This window comes from Armigeres subalbatus, chromosome 2, assembly GCF_024139115.2.
Source record: "Armigeres subalbatus isolate Guangzhou_Male chromosome 2, GZ_Asu_2, whole genome shotgun sequence".
Classification (NCBI taxonomy): domain Eukaryota; kingdom Metazoa; phylum Arthropoda; class Insecta; order Diptera; family Culicidae; genus Armigeres; species Armigeres subalbatus.
In genome coordinates this window covers 352416258-352434519 of record NC_085140.1, presented here as the reverse complement: position 1 = coordinate 352434519, position 18262 = coordinate 352416258, and positions in this window count along the sequence as shown.

The following is an 18262-nucleotide window of genomic DNA, read 5'->3' as shown; positions in this document are numbered from 1 at the left end:
AGGCTCTTTACTGAACTGATGGTGGCCAGGTTGCTTCAGGAGCATGTCTCGATCTCATTGTTCTACTGTTTGATCATATTGCCATAGTTTGTGACGTTTTGAATATGGCCCATTTTGAGGCCTCCGAAAGCTCATCGAAAGGGCCTCGTAACTAACCTCAGGGTGGTAAATATCCACAGAATCATATCCGGGTGTCATAATTACACTTGCAAAGTTCTAAAGGTTCATAACCATATTGCCATAGCTTGTGACATTAAAAAAAAATCCAGATTTTGATGCTTCCTCAATGGCCTTGGTCCCAAGAGTGGACAATGTTTCTACAATCAAATCCGGATGTCATCGCTTCACTTGTCTGCCAAAATGCTGAAATTTGCTTTCCATATTGCCATTGTTTGTGTCATTTAAAAAATGACTGACCCCAGACACAGATCCCAGGGAAGCCAATGTGGAACTACGACGAAATGGCAGCAATTAGATTTTTTTCCTTAACTCAGGCCGACACGGATGTAAGACAAGAAATGATTCTGAAGTGGTTTGTGACCCCTCCTCCCGAGAAAGGGATGGTTGTCATGGAAATGGAACCAAATTTGGCATGTGAAAAGAAGAAAAACAAATTTTGATGTTCGCTCTATGATTATTTTTGCAGCAACTCTCTAGAGAAAAAGGTTTCTGAAGGGCCAAATAAAATCGAATCCCAGAACAAACTCGTGGCTTAAATCGTATGGCCTAGAAAATTTAATTTAAATTTTTCTTCGGAAAATACATTCGAATTTCCTCGGAAAATCCACGAGAAATTCATTCAAATTTCCACGAGATTCGAATTTCCTCGGAAAATTGATTCAAATTTCCATGAAAAACTCATTCGAATTTCCAGTGGAAATTCTTTCGAATTTCCAGTGGAAATTCTTTCGAATTTCCAGTGGAAATTCTTTCGAATTTCCAGTGGAAATTCTTTCGAATTTCCAGTGGAAATTCTTTCGAATTTCCAGTGGAAATTCTTTCGAATTTCCAGTGGAAATTCTTTCGAATTTCCAGTGGAAATTCATCCGAATTTCCAGTGGAAATTCATCCGAATTTCCAGTGGAAATTCATCCGAATTTCCAGTGAAATTCATCCGAATTTCAGTGGAAATTCATCCGAATTTCCAGTGGAAATTCATTCCAATTTCCAGTGGAAATTCATTCGAATGTCCAGTGGAAATTTATTCGAATTTCCAGTGAAATTTATTCGAATTTCAGAGGAAATTCATTCGAATTTCCAGTGGAAATTCATTCAAATTTTTAGTGGAAATTCATTCGAATTTCCAGTGGAAATTCATACGAATCTCCAGAGGAAATTCATTCGTATTTCCTGTGGATATTTATTCGAATTTCCAGTGGAAATTCATTCGAATTTCAGTGGAAATTCATTCCAATTTCCAGGAAATTCATTCGAATTTCCAGTGGAAATTATTCCAATTTCCAGAGGAAATTCATTCGAATTTCCAGAGGAAATTCATTCAATTCAGAGGAAATTCATTCGAATTTCCAGAGGAAATTCATTCAATTTCCAGAGGAAATTCATTCGAATTTCCAGAGGAAATTCATTCGATTTCCAGAGGAAATTCATTCGAATTTCCAGAGGAAATTCATTCGAATTTCCAGAGGAAATTCATTCAATTTCCAGAGGAAATTCATTTGAATTCAGAGGAAATTCATTCGATTTCCAGTGGAAATTCATTCAATTCCAGTGGAAATTCATTCGAATTTCAGTGAAAATTCATTCGAATTTCCAGGAAATTCATTCGAATTTCCAGGAAATTCATTCGAATTCAGGAGAAATTCATCTGAATTTCCAGAAATTCATTCGATTTCAGGGGAAATTCATTCTGATTTCCAGGGAAATTCATTCGACTTCCAGGAAATTCATTCGAATTTCCAGGGAAATTCATTCGATTTCCAGGGAAATTCATTCTGAATTTCCAGGGAAATTCATTCGAATTCCAGGAAATTCATTCCAATTCAGGGAAATTCATTCAATTTCCAGGGAAATTCATTCGATTTCCAGGGAAATTCATTCAATTCCAGGAAATTCATTCCAATTTCCAGGAAATTCATTCGAATTTCCAGGAAATTCATTCAATTTCCAGGGAAATTCATCTGAATTCCAGGAAATTCATTCCAATTTCCAGGGAAATTCATTCGAAATTTCCAGATCAGGAAAATTCATTCGAATTTCCAGGAAATTCATTCAATTTCCAGGAAATTCATTCGAATTTCCAGGGAAATTCATTCGAATTTCCAGGAAATTCATTCGACTTCCAGGGAAATTCATTCCAATTTCCAGGGAAATTCATTCAATTTCCAGGAAATTCATTCGATTTCCAGGGAAATTCATCTGAATTTCCAGGGAAATTCATCTGAATTCCAGGAAATTCATTCGAATTCCAGGGAAATTCATTCGAATTTCCAGGGAAATTCATTCGAATTCAGGGAAATTCATCTGAATTTCCAGGGAAATTCATTTCAATTCTTCCAGGGAAATTCATTCGACTTCCAGGAAATTCATTCCAATTCCAGGAAATTCATTCGAATTTCCAGGGAAATTCATTCGAATTTCCAGGAAATTCATTCCAATTCCAGGAAATTCATTCGAATTTCCAGGGAAATTCATTCGAATTTCCAGGGAAATTCATTCGAATTTCCAGTGAAATTCATTCGAATTTCCAGGAAATTCATTCCAATTTCCAGGGAAATTCATTCGAATTCCAGGAAATTCATTCGAATTTCCAGGAAATTCATTCGAATTTCCAGAAATTCATTCGAATTTCCAGGAAATTCATTCGAATTTCCAGGAAATTCATTCGATTTCCAGGGAAATTCATTCGAATTTCCAGGGAAATTCATTCGAATTTCAGGGAAATTCATTCGAATTTCCAGGGAAATTCATTCGAATTCAGGGAAATTCATTCGAATTTCCGAGGGGAAATTAATTCGAATTTCCAGGGGAAATTCATTCGAATTTCCGGGAAATTCATTCGAATTTCCGGGAAATTCATTCGAATTCAGGAAATTCATTCGAATTTCCAGGGGAAATTCATTCGAATTTCCAGGGGAAATTCATTCGAATTTCCAGGGAAATTTCATTCGAATTTCCAGGGAAATTTCATTCGAATTTCCAGGGGAATTTCATTCGAATTTCCAGGGAAATTTCATTCGAATTTCCAGGGAAATTTCATTCCAATTTCCAGGGGAAATTCATTCCAATTTCCAGGGGAAATTCATTCCAATTCCAGGGAAATTCATCTGAATTTCAGGAAATTCATTCGAATTTCCAGGAAATTCATTCAATTTCCAGGAAATTCATTCGAATTTCCAGGGGAAATTCATTCATTCGAATTTCCACGGGAAATTCATTCGAATTTCCACGGGAAATTCATTCGAATTTCCACGGGAAATTCATTCGAATTTGCACGGGAAATTCATTCGAATTTGCACGGGAAATTCATTCGAATTTGCACGGGAAATTCATTCGAATTTGCACGGGAAATTCATTCGAATTTGCACGGGAAATTCATTCGAATTTGCACGGGAAATTCATTCGAATTTGCACGGGAAATTCATTCGAATTTCCACGGGAAATTCATTCGAATTTCCACGGGAAATTCATTCGAATTTCCACGGGAAATTCATTCGAATTTCCACGGGAAATTCATTCGATCCACAGGATCGGAAGATCCTGTGTGGACCATATTGTCACGCTTCGTATCATTCTGGAGCAGGTCAACGAGTTCCAAGAGTCCCTTCACAGCAAATAATTTTGAAAGTTCAACGACGTGTAAAATTGCACCCAACCCTATCAAACGAATTAACATTCGATATTCAATTAAATTTGATTGAATTTTACAAGCAAGCACAGTTTAAATTTATTTCGATTTTAAAGAACAGTGAAATCGATTGAATGTTACGTTTATTTGCATGCTCCAAATATGTGCATAAAAATACATTTAAAATCACAACATATTTTTATCTGTGTTTACTTGGTATTCATTGACTACGAAAAAGCTTTCGACCGTCTTAATCACGAGAATATGTGGGGCGTCCTAAGGGGGTTCCTGAGAAAATCATCGGCCTCATTGAGGCACAGTACGAGGCCTTTTCGTGTAGAGTGCTGCACCATGGGGTCTTGTCCGGTACCAAGATTAACATAGGCGCACGGATCAAGAAAGCAAGGGCTGCCTTTGCGAGTTTAAGAAATATCTGGAAAAGCAGGCAGATAAGTGAACGCACCAAAATACGAATTTTCAACTTTAACGTGAAATCTGTGCTGTTATACGATCGTGAAACATGGTGTGTATCAGTGGAGAATACTCAACAGCTGCAGGTGTTTATCAACAGATGCCTGTGGTATATAATTCGGGTATGGCCTGTGGTATATAATTCGGGCATTCGGGCAACAGGATCTCAAAAAACGAGCTCCATCGTCATTGTCACCAGAGCCGATAACAATAGAAATTCGGGATCGGAAGTGGGGATGGATCGGCCACACTTTACGTAGGGGCGGAAACAAAATCTGTAAACAAGCATTAGACTGGAACCCAGCGGGACATCGCAGCATAGGCAGACCCAGAGGCTCATGGCGGCGAATCCTCAATAAAGAAATAAAAGAAGTCGACCGAAATCTAACCTGGCAACAGGTTGAAGCAATAGCCGGCCAACGCTCAGGATGGAGATCTTTCAAGTCGGCCCTTTGCACCACCGGAGGTGTACAGGTTCCAAAACTAATTTCCGTGGGAAATTAAATAGAAAAACCTAAATTTTTTTTCGCCCATGTTTTTTTTATGAAGAGAGTTCAACGTTATTTTGAGAAAATTTAGCAATTACCTACATATGTAGTTTAGGCATCTACCATTTACGGATATTTGGAATATTGTGTTTAAGATCGACTGCAGTGATTCTACGCTACTCATCTCAACGTCTGAAAGATAATAGAAATAAAATCTAATAATGCAAATTTGATATACATTTTTTTTTATTTTTTCAATGCAGATTATAGGTACCGTAATCCGGGGGAACATTGATCAGCGGGGTAACATTGATCAGTTGAACCATTTTCAAAAGATGAATAAAGTATTACTTTCTGTTATTACGATTACTTATTATGAGTTAGGTATTTTAATCTTGACTAAATTTGCTACCGAATAATATAATCTCCACTAGAATTTGCATTTAATTTTTGCCATAGTTTGAAAAATAAAATCAACATCATTTTGTTAACTCACAGTGCCAAAAAAGCACTCAAAACAAGCATAATAACAAAAAAATTGAGATCGTACCTACAATTGGGTGATAAGTAATCTTATTTTCTTTGTTTATCCATATTTTTGTTTCAAAATTTTGTTTTATTGTTGAAAAACCAGATAATTCACCTAGCGGTCATGATGCCTTACTCGAAACAATCAATACGCTTCGCCTCAGTATAAGGATTTCAAAAGTAATTGCCTACCTTAAGGCGTTTACAAACGCTTGCTTTATAGACGTAACAAAGTGAAATGATTGATGATCAAAGTTACCCCAAATTGGAAATTCGAAAAACTAGACAAAACAGATTTTTAAAACAATTTTATAATTATCAAATAATCAAGAACAATAGCCTCAAACGTTCTACACGTAGCAGTACTCGTTTTAAAAATATGAAAAAAGCAATCATTTAATTTACGGAGGAAATATTTACAAAACATTGAAAAAATTGATCAATGATACACCGGATTACGGTATTTAGCGAAAGTCCTACTCAAAAAAGTGGTCCGGCGACATGAAAAATTCGTGAGAATGAAAAAGCACGTGGGAGGGATGAACTGGACAAGAGCACGAAATAGATCCAACACAGTGCACGCAACATTTAATTGATACGGAAATCGTGTTCCCAGACCGCAATCGCTATCGGCCAATTCCACCTCGGGTATCAACCTTAATGGATCATGCTTTTGGAAAACCATAACCCTGTTAGACACCCAGTCCCAGCCCCATCCCCGTTCGATAATATACCTAGTCTCTCTGTTCGGTTTGGTTCGATTCCGGAAACCATTAGGCACACAATCCTCCTCCTGAGGGCACATTATATTCATCTACATACTATGCGGAGGTGATTACTGTTTCCAAACAGTTGAGTCGGAAGCACTCCTGGTGCGGGGGCTGCAGGCGGCAGCCGTAAAGCTCATACACTCAGGATTTAATCTCGCTCGTGCGTCGGGGGCTACCACAAAAGCATAACCAACCATTTGCAATTGCATTACATCATTTGTAAATGTGCTGGGGCTAAGCGTCATTCCAGAACTGGCGGCTGTGTCATCGCAGGACCGAGGGGGTTGTTTAAGTACAGTTTACATAATACGATGGATTATTGTTGCAACGTTGTGGGACATTATCGTAGGTAGAGCCAACCACACAGGAAGCCGCAATTGACCAATGTAGTTTGAAAACCAAAATTCACAGGAAAAAATCTGTGAGTCGTTCTGATTTAAGATCTCCATTACACAACCTGTTGTCTATCACAATTTGTTCAACAACAAAAATATACTCAAACAGTAGAAGCTTTAGGTAACTTTTGCATCAACTGCCCACACTATGGTTCCATTTCAAACCATCCACAATAACAGAGGTCAAGTGGTAGTGGCCTGTCGTTTATGGAAAACCGCAACAGTGAACATTTAAAACCTTTCTCAGAATTTTAACAGTGATTTCAATCAATAATTGATTATTTTTTGTTGAAATTTCCACGTTTCACTTGAAAGTTTTTGCACTGCTCTTCATATTAAATAATCTCACACCAATGAAAGATCAGCGTAAGGTAAAGGAACTGCAATACACAAATTCAAATTTTTATTCAAATGACTAACAAAAACAATTAAAATCAACTAAATTTCTGCTAAAAAAAATCTCTGCGCGCCCATAAATCAGAATACCATTTATCATATCTGGCAAAAATCCTAAATCCAATGTGACGTCGAACAGAAAATTGACTGCTCCATGAGATTACTTCCACTTCGTGGCACTCGAGCCCATCGATAAAGCTCGAACCTTATCTCCCATTCCAATCCAACGCGCGTCGGATATAACGAGCAAAAAATCAATCCCCTCTGGGTCATGCACTAATTATGTTAGGGCACAATGAGGGGGATCTGACGATTCATTTCTATATTTTCAAATTTGTATGAAAGAAACCTATTCGGAGGGGGGATGAAAACTTGGGGAAATTCCTTACGTATTTAGTAGACGACCCCTCCCCCGCTTGACTGTGAGTACGGGACCAGAAGACATCAAGAGCCGCCATCGTTGACTGTAAGGCAATAAATCATTCCCCGGGACGGTATATCCTTTCGGTTCGCATGTCGCTTTCTCTTGCCTTTGTTTCTCTTTTTCTCGTATGGTTGTCAATTGTTCCACGTACCAAAACCTCCGTCGTTGTCGTTGCCATCGTCCGAAAATAGCCGACTGTTGCGTGCTCTGGATACCACGTGCAAAATCTCATTGTGCTAGGGATTGGCCAAATCCAGGACGACCGGGGAGAGTTTTTGCCCATATTTTCGGTTTGCCAAGTTCGAAGCAATAAATTCCCATCATTTGCTATCAGCGTCAAAATCTTGGTCCCAAAAGCAGGATTTTTCGTTTCGTGTAATCCGAGGAACGAAACCATGGTGCTTTTATCCGAGAAAGCATATGCGAGCTAGAAGTGTGTCGACAAGTCGCTTTCTGTTCAGCTGCTGGAAGTACCGCCATCGTTATTATCGTGTTCCCCCTTTTCGCCATCTACAGAGCGGACAAGTGCTTACACGTAGAATATCCCTTTGTTGCTATCTATGAGGCCCGTCTTCAGAAGGTGCTTGTTAGGGGGCGTTAGGTGGGTTCCGTTCGTTCTTACCAAGCAGCGTATTCGAATTCAGCTGAGAGTGCGAAGCGCCGCTGAAGTGGTCTTTTGTTGCCCACGGTTGGCTGAATGTATCCAACCGAGAGGTTGGGTATTTGGGTGATAACCCGGTGTCTGCATCCCACATCGCCGTCATCAACCGGCAACGAAATGAGAAAAACGAGATAACGCTCATCATCAAATCCACTACAGAGCCATGCATTACAAGATAATAATCAATCAAGCTGAAGTCGCAAGATGGATGTTGGTCCCACCGTGAGTGGACGAATGAGCGAACGGATGGATTCTCGAGTATCAGGTGATGGGTTAGTAAGTAATGTTATCTACGGGATTATTACGTGATAGAATGACGGCGAGTGTTCACGGCATGGTTCGTGTTTTGTGACATGGGATTATGTTTTCCGCGAACAACATGTATAGGAATAATATTACTCCTGTCGCTGGAGCCGGTAACCAAGCCCAATTTAATTCCATGCTGGTTGTTTTTATAGCGAATTCTATTTTCAACTAGCTATGCCCGCATACTTATAAATATATTTGGGGATCAAATTCTAGTGTAGGTTTTGAATGTTTTAGAAGTCGTCATGGTCTGTTAACTTCAACAGTTAATGTGAATTTCTTCAGAAAATTCTGAATCTACATTTAATTGCCTTTTCATCACATATAAGGTATAACATCGCTTTTCATTCGTTTTAAGACGCATCTTAGTCTAGATCAAGCTTTACGTAATTTAATTTTTCATTTACACAAAACGGGAGTCTCATGGGAAAACACATATCACGTGTACCATTATCGGGGGTGTCAAAAGGGTGAGTATGGGTCATCGCTCTCATCGACAGTCTGGAGGTTGAATAACAAAATCGTTCAAGAAGAGACCTTGTGATTTAGTTATCTTGCCCTCGAATACATTCAATCTATTCTCCAAGCATTCTAAGTAGTTCAAATAGCGACCCATTCTTACCCCCATATGACCCATTGTCACTCCCGATGACGGTAACTGGAATGTTAAAGATTTTAGTGTAATCAATAACTAAGGTTTTTTGTTCTGCAAAGAGCACCATAAGGAATCAGACATTATGTTTTCAGGTTCATGTGAAAAACGTTGAACTTTTTCAGATGCTCTCAAATTATTTCGATGAACTAAACAAGAAATCCACTGAAAAAAATGTAATATTCGCTCCAAAGTATTCACGTTATGTTTGCCATCATGGCAATCAGAAAGGACTTTAACGGTTCGGAGCAAAGTATGAGCAGTGAGTACTAAGTTTTAAGCAGAAGGCAATCAGCACGTTGGAATCTGGTCCTTGTGCACACACGTCTTTTCTCGAGGTTTGCTAGCAATCGAACGAGCGCCGTCTATTGATGCTCGTGACGTGATGCCAGAGGCGGTTTTTGCTCATTTTCGAGCAGTGACTGTGATTGTCTAACAGAGCTACTTCAACGAGGAGGCGCATACTCACTTCTTCCTCCCTTCACGTGAATAAAAAAGAATCAAAACCAATTATGTAACTTTTGAGGCAACATTAACATGTGAATCAGCGAGTTGAACTCAATATTGAATAGCCCGCATAATTCAAAACGACAAGCGAACTGTAATAAAAGCGGTTTACGATCAACGTTGTATCATCATCAAGAATGGTTACTGAACCACAGAGCCGTAGCGTGGACTTCCGGCGCCCTTGGCGAAATCAATTTCACAATCCAATAACATTTTGAATCTCACCTTAAAGTTTTATTAATTTTCAATCACGAGATTTACTTCACTATGTTGGCTCATCTTGTAGAATAGTAAGATTAAAAAATTTAGTGGATTGAAGATGCTTCATATAAAGGCTGCCTTACACCTCGGGAAAATTTTCCGCCGAAATTTGGTCCCCGTGTATTTTAAAGGGGGCGGGATTTTTATTTTCCGTGCCCAAATTCCGAAAACATCGCATATGAAAAAGTACATGGGGAACAAATCCGCGGACCAAATTCCCGAGGTGTGAGGCTACCTTAACAAGCAGAAACAGTATATTAGGCGGTATGTCCCTGGAAAGTTTTTAAATGTTGCGAGTTTTTACACTAATTTGCAAAATATTTATGGTAAGATATGTTAGGAACTTCGCAGAGTCGTGGGCTTTCCTGGATCCTCGTATGGAATCTGTTGGAACATCCAGGCTGAAAGATTATTGTAATTGCTGAAAGTAATTTACTTACAGTTCATAGTGTCCTAACGGCTGTTTCTTGCTCTTAATGGAAGGAATTGACGTATTTGCAAGTACATCGCAAAGAAAATATATTTGGAAATCGTATACAAATGTCAAATGGTTGGAACAAGAAAATCTAACTCTGAAGTGGATCGGTTGATGAACGAAATCGCTATCGGATTTCTGATCATGAAAGATACAACATAAGAATGGGTCTGTCAGTGGTTTGGAGGTACTTTGTTGGGTCAATAACATCCAACTTTGAAGTGGTCGGAATCAACATCGGAAGCAGGAGGGACATGTGGTGAAATGATGCTATGAATGCTTTGATAGCACATGCCTTGGACCATGTTGTGTGTATTGCGGATAAATTATGCTAATCTACAAGATCTTTGAGAAATGATAACCAAAGTAGTCATTTAATCAAGACACATTATCACTGCTTATCGTATACGATTATTATAATATTATAATTATTATAATATTATAATTATTATAATATTATAATTATTATAATATTATAATTATTATAATTATAATGCTACCAGGTCAAATGCGGCCATGATAATTTTTCGGATTAAATGAAGTTTTTCTGAATGAAATGAGCAAATTTCTCGCTTAACTTTTCAAAAGGACCTAAGTAACATTTTTTTCATGATTTAATTTGAATAGCGCTATCAACAGAAAAATATGAAAGCTTTTGATTGCAGTACTCAAATTAATTCATGAAAAAATGTTACTTAGGTCCTTTTGAAAAGTTAAGCGAGATTTGTCTTAAATCTACACCATCCTTACCCTTACCCCTACCCGATACAAGTCATTAGCGAAAAAGGTCTTTTAAAATTTTGATCAACATCTGTGGCAGTAATTGTGCCTATAATCATAGTGTCACTATGAATCGTAATGTGCGCTGTTAAAGTACGGACGAGTAAATTTTTGTTCCGTCAAAATTTGGTGTTTGGTGCTCCTGCTGTGGCCAATGTGCCGCGTTTGGAGACAGGATACACATGTGCGGTGGGGAGCCACATCACGGAATTCCAGAATCCGGCGATTAATCTGTATTTGGTGAGATTTTTTCAATAGGTTTCTACTTTGTTTTCAATAACAAAACTAAATACGCGCTGGATTAGAGAATTCAAAAATTTGTTTATGGGTCCCTATCCATTTGATAATGGTATCATAAACAGGCGGAGTTTACTGTAAGGAAAAGTGACCTCAGACTGGTCATGAAATATAAGGCAGTCTGAAACGGGTCACTGGAGCTACAATAGAGCTAGCACTTTCTAACTCACAAAGTAAATCTGACTGTTGAATTATGTAATACAGACAGCTTTCTTCCATAACATCACTGCTAGACAGTGGGGGTTAGTTTAGACACACGCACCTGTGGCAGTAATTGTGCCCGAAAATTGTAACATTCCGATCTTATTTTCAAATAACTTTTTGAATATAAGTTCTCTAGACTTTTTCTTAGCCTCTTGTAACCGGTTCCGAAAGGGTCAGAGAAACGAGAATGGTAGTCAAAGATGGTCAAAGCTAAGACCAATTCATTCGACTTGTTTATTTGAGATAGAAGAAGGATTAGATTTCTTGAAATATCTCCACCATAGACCTTTGGACTTTGTGGTCGGTATGTTATTTTTTGGCCATGTAACGAATAAAATTGATTCCGGCGCCCCCTGAAGGCTGGCGCCCTTGGCGAGGGCCAACCCGGCCAACCCCACGCTACGGCGCTGCTGAACCACAATCGCACTATGGTTCGACAATGTTTTGACCATAGTGACTCTGTTCTATGAAGACCGGACTATATAAGTAACGGATTGTTAATAATGTTCACCGTTTGTAAAAGCGGTTTTCTACATACATTTTTCGAGCAAGCATTTTCAGTATATTGATTACCCAAGCAACCGCACTTGTTTCTCAGTGAGAAATAATAACTGAAAATCGAACCATGGGCCTCGAGATTCGCAACCTACTACTTTAACCATCACATCATCAATTCTATTTGGAGGTTCTGTTTACAGGTGCCCTACAAAACGAAAGAAAAAATCGTTTGCGACTTCAGTGTACCTTTTAGGGAAGATGCAGATACTGTTCAAAATAAAATGCTGCTCAGCTGAGTAGGTTTTGCAACAAATCGAAAACAATGAATAGAAGAGTTATTATTTGTGCAACTTATATGTTTTGGTTTTGATATGAAACATATTTAACCCATAATAATCATCCAAGAAGTCAGATGCGAGCTAGATTGCGACTAAATTGAAACGGAAATGAAATATTGTGTGTTTTTTAAATTGGAAAATGGTTTTAATGTGACTTGATATATTGCCACAGTATTTGATGTAATTTGTTACCAACATTTATTTATTTGAAAGATGTTGCGCATGGTGCTTGGGTTTGTTTAATAAATCGTATATTATCAACACATATAATAGCAATGGGGAGACCGGGTGTTTGTAAAAAAACATATTTATTTACAAATAACTTAAACTACGTTACAACTCACGCGAACGCGGACTAAGTCACTGATTCTCTTACGGGAGCTAGAAATGAGCTCAACTGCCTCCTATCGATTGGGCCCTACTTGATAATTGAAACTGACTGACTGTTCAGTTATTCCTGAGTGTGCAATATAATTCCTCAAGGGGGTGAAGAATGAACGTCCTCGTCTTTATTTTGATGCTTTGTGGTGTGTACCAGATTCTTGGAGATGTCAGTTGGTCCTTCTGCATTTTGTCTAAGACGTGGGCTTCTGATTTTTACTACTATTTTCTTCCTGCGGAGACAGACAAAGATTGTTATTCCGATTACAATTATCGTTGTGATTGATAGTCCTCCTATCAGACTGAATAACTAGGTTGATAAGAAAACTTTTTTCTTAGTCTTTATTTACAAGACTTTCAGCCAGAGGCTGGCTCGTCACGATATGATGAGAAAACTGCTCTAGTTTGATGTTCTCGATGAGTTGACTATTGGTGAAAGTATGGTTTGTTATAAAGTTGAAATGTTTTGCTTTAGTACCACGATCCAGTGGATTTTCCGGCTTGGGAATGCTCATTGCAGTTCCTTGATGGGTCTGATTCCTTCGTAGATTTGAAGATCTTGTTGTCTACAATGATGCTACCGTTGTAAAATGTGATGAGAATATTACCCGATAGCTTTCAAGCTTTCTAACATCTAATCTGTAACTTGATGATAAATTCATTTGTTTTGCGTTTTGAACTAGAAGTTTATTCTCTGGAAGAGAGAAATTTCTGTTTCCAATCATTGCTGCGCAATACAATGGAATAGTCCCATTACTATTGGGTACATACAATTGTCTTTCAGTTTTTTTTATGTCGGTAAAATCTGAATAAATTAACGGTTATACAAAACTGATCCTTTGACTTGATTATAAATTTGGGAAAATCGATTATAATTTTTCTATTTACTATGAGGGGAATAATACTGGGGTACACTGGGGGAAGTGGAAAAAGGGGGTAGGTGTAAAATTCGACTCGAAAAATTGTATTTATACACATTTTATAGTTTTTAACCACACCATAACATTGTGCAAAAATATACTTTAACTAGCTGATATATTTTTTTACGTACACAATTTATCTAAAAAAACAAACCGGTTTTTCAAAATAATTTTTCCTTTTTTTCGACATTATTTTATCATGACACTTTTCGAATTAATTTAGTAGCCAAACCAAAACTAACAAAAATCGATCTTTCCGTTATCTGATGATAATGTCAACTTAGATTATCATACAAAATACACGACAAACCATTTCATCGGAGAGATTTTATTTCGATTGTCAATTTTTTCCAACTTCATCGTAAATAAAAAAAGAAAGGGATATAAATTAGCAAAAATTGAGCTCTATTCTTGAGTCATGCGCGGTCGTACAAATGCCAACTTTGTTTTATATATATAGATGATCAAAATTGAAAAAAAAACATGCAAAATTGGTCGGGGCTCAGTCAAGCCGCACCAAGCGGCTTTTTGACTGACTTGTAATATTTTGTTCGCACAAGAAACACGGGAATCATTTCATATCAACTCATACATATATTTGATGTATGATAACCTCAGTTATGAGGTTGGGGGATATTCGATACGATTTGCGATCAATTAAATCCGCCAAACGAAAGTTTGGGCAGAAAAATGAATGATTTTTTGTTGGCGCTTGGTGTGTTTTGGCAGAACCCCGATCAATTGTACGAAAAACCATTTCAACGAAAAGATTGGGCATTGATCTGCAAAGTAGGGGAACAGGTTAAGGACTTGCGTTGAATTCAATCATAAAACGAGGATAATTTGCTAGTTTTACCACTTGGTCCAACAATTTAACTCATATTCTTATTGCACTGAACATTTTTTTCGCTAATAAACATTCTTGTGTATAGTTTTTCTTCGAAATAAAAAACATCTAAATTTCGTATGTACAAAAATAGTGCGGGTAAAATGAACACTGCCTGGTGGTAAAATGAACATCGCTTCTAAAACCCTTTTAGAACATTTAATTTTCTTTTTTTAACTTTAACACTGTATATATACAATGATATGGAAATGCTAATATCATCTTCCAAACTTAGACGTACATGTTCATGATAGAATTAGAGGCGAAAGTATAGAATTGATTGTCCCGTTAGGATACGGCAGGCATGAAGAATGTTTTCATAGAAGTCGATTTGAAAGCGAGCGGAGGGCAATATTTGTGATGGCACATATCACACGACCTTCCTTCTGCCAAGCTCCCGTTTGAAGGGGAGGGAAGAATATCAGTGTGGAAGCTGATATATCTCCACTGGCAAAAGGAAGGTGGTTTGACTTGCTTGACCTTGGAAATTTGGAGACAGTACTCGTCGGTAGAAAATCCTTCCGCACGCGATGGCATATGAAAAACTATTTTTATTTAAAAAAATGGACATACCCAAAAAATAATTTTTGCTATACTTTTTATTTCGCAGATGTAACAATATTTGTTTTAGGCCCCAATCTATGAAATGAATAATAATGAAAACAAATAGCTTTTAGCGTTCATATAGAAATGGCTTCCATCAAGAAATTTGACGCAGACGATAATCCGCCATGATTTCAATAGCTTTATTGAAAGCCATCTTAAGATTGGATTAAAACCACTTTATCTCATACAAAACCTGTTTGGTTTATGCAGGGGCATGATAAATTGAACTAGATTTACCGCAATCTTGACGAAGCTTAGTTTGTCTTGAATAAAACTAACTAGTACTGGTCAAAACTAAGAAGTTTTATTGAAGAGCGTTATAAATTTGGTGCTTTCATTATAATATGTTGTTTACATATCCATTGAAAACAAGTCGTTCATTTGGAAAGAGTTCGCCGTTAAATATTTACTAAACTGAATATCTGCACAAAACGCTAAATTAAATTAAAATTGAATAGGGTTACTGCTCCTCGGGTTAATAATATCTATCTATATCAGTAACAATCGAAAACAAAGAATTGGAGCGCAAAATGTTTTGTTTTCCATGTTTGTGATGTTTTTCAGTAGTGGGTACGCATGATTGCAATAAAAAAACGACACAGATTAAACCGAAATCATCCATTTTGCGAATATAGTCATATAATCACATGCAATTCAACTGAAAAAGAAATGCATATAACTTATTTGTTTACCTGTTAGTTAAACATCTATAGGGTTATTTTTGATCAAAAAGTAAATAGTTAATACTTCTTTATTAAAAATAAACCTGCTTGGAAATACGAGTAAAGTAGATAATTTGATAATAATTTTTTGTCGCAATTTTGCAACAATATGTTAAAAATTTCAAAAATCTATCTAATAGGGGAACGGTTCGGCACTTCATCCCATAGCTCCTATTTCCATCCCATCAAAAACAAAGCAATGAAAAGAAATTTGGTTTGTTTCTTATTTTTGTGATTTTTTTTCAGCAGTGAGCACGCGTGTTAGCAAAAAGAAGCGACGAGATTGGTGCTGTATTTCTTTGTTTTGCGATGAGATGAATATATGTTCAGTGAGATGGAAAATGGAACAGTTCCCCTAAATACTCAACTTGCCAGTATTTGTTGCGTAGCCCAACCGTCCGTTGAAAACTGGAGAAATTTATTTGTGTGTTGTACCCAGTTGGTTATGATTACAAATTCTCAAAAAATCGAAAAAAAATTTTTGAGGAAAATTTATCGATCTTATGATAAATGGGAGGATATGAAATCTCCCTGGTATTGGAAGATCAAGACAGCTGATGCAGCTGGTGATAAAATTGATCCTATAGAAAGAAAACTGCAGCTGATGATCCGATCGAAATAAAACTCCGATAGAAAAAACAGATGCTTGCCAAATGGAGTTTCCATATATGGGATAAATTTACATTATTTTTGCCTTTGATCCACTAGTTTTTAATTTATACACTTATTTGCGTACGATTTGACATTATGTTTTGTTTCTTTTGATGTATTCTCCAACAAGAGCACTTTCTCCCAATCAAAACCACATAGTTTTTAAGAAATTTTATAATGGCACTCTCAAGATCGTTCTTTCTTAATGAAGAGTACCATAAAACTTTCTCAAAACTATTTGGTTTCAATTGGGATAGAGTACTCTTGCTGTATAATTTATCAAAGTAAACAGCTTAAGATGGACCTGGAGCATATCATAAAACTATTATAAAATAATTTTGCGTTGAGGTTACTTGGACTAGACGAAAACTATGATAAAACTCTACAGTTTATGCGAAGCCTTGATAAAACTGCAATAAAACTTGAATAAATCCAAATAGAATTCAAAATCTTACTTGGGCGGTGTTAGGAGGGCCTACACGGTTAGAAAAAAGTACCTAATTTTAGGTACTTTTTTTCTCTTGCATCTCCCTCCCTCTTCCCTTTGTTGTCATAAAATGAAGAGCAAAACCACTCAACAAGGGCATTAGAGTGTGGGAACCCAACGTTGGGTAATCTCATGTTTACAAAAGTTGAGTGAAATTAACCTAACTTTTGGTTAGTTTGTATTTAAAATTAAGTTTATTTTACTTAATAATAGGTGAATTTTACTTAATTTCAAGAAAAAAATACCTAATTTTGGGTTCCCACACTGAACCCCCGATTTGAGTGAAAAGTACTTAATATTAGGTACTTTTTTCTAACAGTAAAGAAGATTAACGAGGCGTGCACCAATGATAATTAAATCACGCCTAAAATAGAATCGCAAAATAAAATAAAATAGAAAAGCAAATAAAACTTTATTTGATTTATTAAATCTATTTTCACATCAATCAATGAATTAAATCAATTTTGATTCTAAATTAAAACTTTTATTTTTGCGTCCTTTTTTTATGCTCCAAATATGTGCATCAAAATGAATGTAAATTTACAAAATATTCCAGGCTATGTAGAGAAATGCTGAAATATGTATCGGATAGTGTGCGACTCATCGTTGTAGACGGAAGATAAGCAGGAACTATACACCAGTTAAAAGTATCTGCTACTTTGTAGTATCAAGGAATATTGTTAGCTAGAGATATATTGTAGATAGGGGAAAAGACGGCTTTGGTAGGTTTTGTACTATTATTGTCAGGGGGGTTTTTGTCGACCAAATTTTATGAAATTTGGCCACAATATTCTTTGATATGCAAAGAATGTTTAGGCCAAATTTGAGCATAATCAGTCATAAAAACCCCCATGACAATAATAGAACAAAACCTGCCAAAGCTGCCATTCCCCCTACTTGTTGTTTAAATATAAGAGAGCTGCAATTGCTGGCAGAAGTATCAGTCAATAGACCGACTTAGGTTAGAGAAAACTCTAGTTTTGTGTTTTCTTTGTGAGGCAGTTCCCCTTAGCGTTGGGCGTTCAGTGCAAATAAAAATTGTGAGCATACACACTATTAGTAAGCCTGAATATTTTTTTGGGATTTTCGGGATTTCAAAAATAATATTCCGGGAATCGGGAAATCTCGAATTTTCCTAAATCCCGGGATTTTTCGTCCCGGGATGTCCCGGGATGGAAACTCTAGAAACCAACAAGCCATTTCCATGCTTGACCAATTTTGTACATCATTTCTGTCGTCTATTACTAATAGGCTTCAATTGATAAAAGTTGTTTACTAATGCTCTACTTTTTTTAAATAATAATTGTGACACAGGTAGTTTACTATCTGTTCGTTTGGCTAAGATTAAAAAGA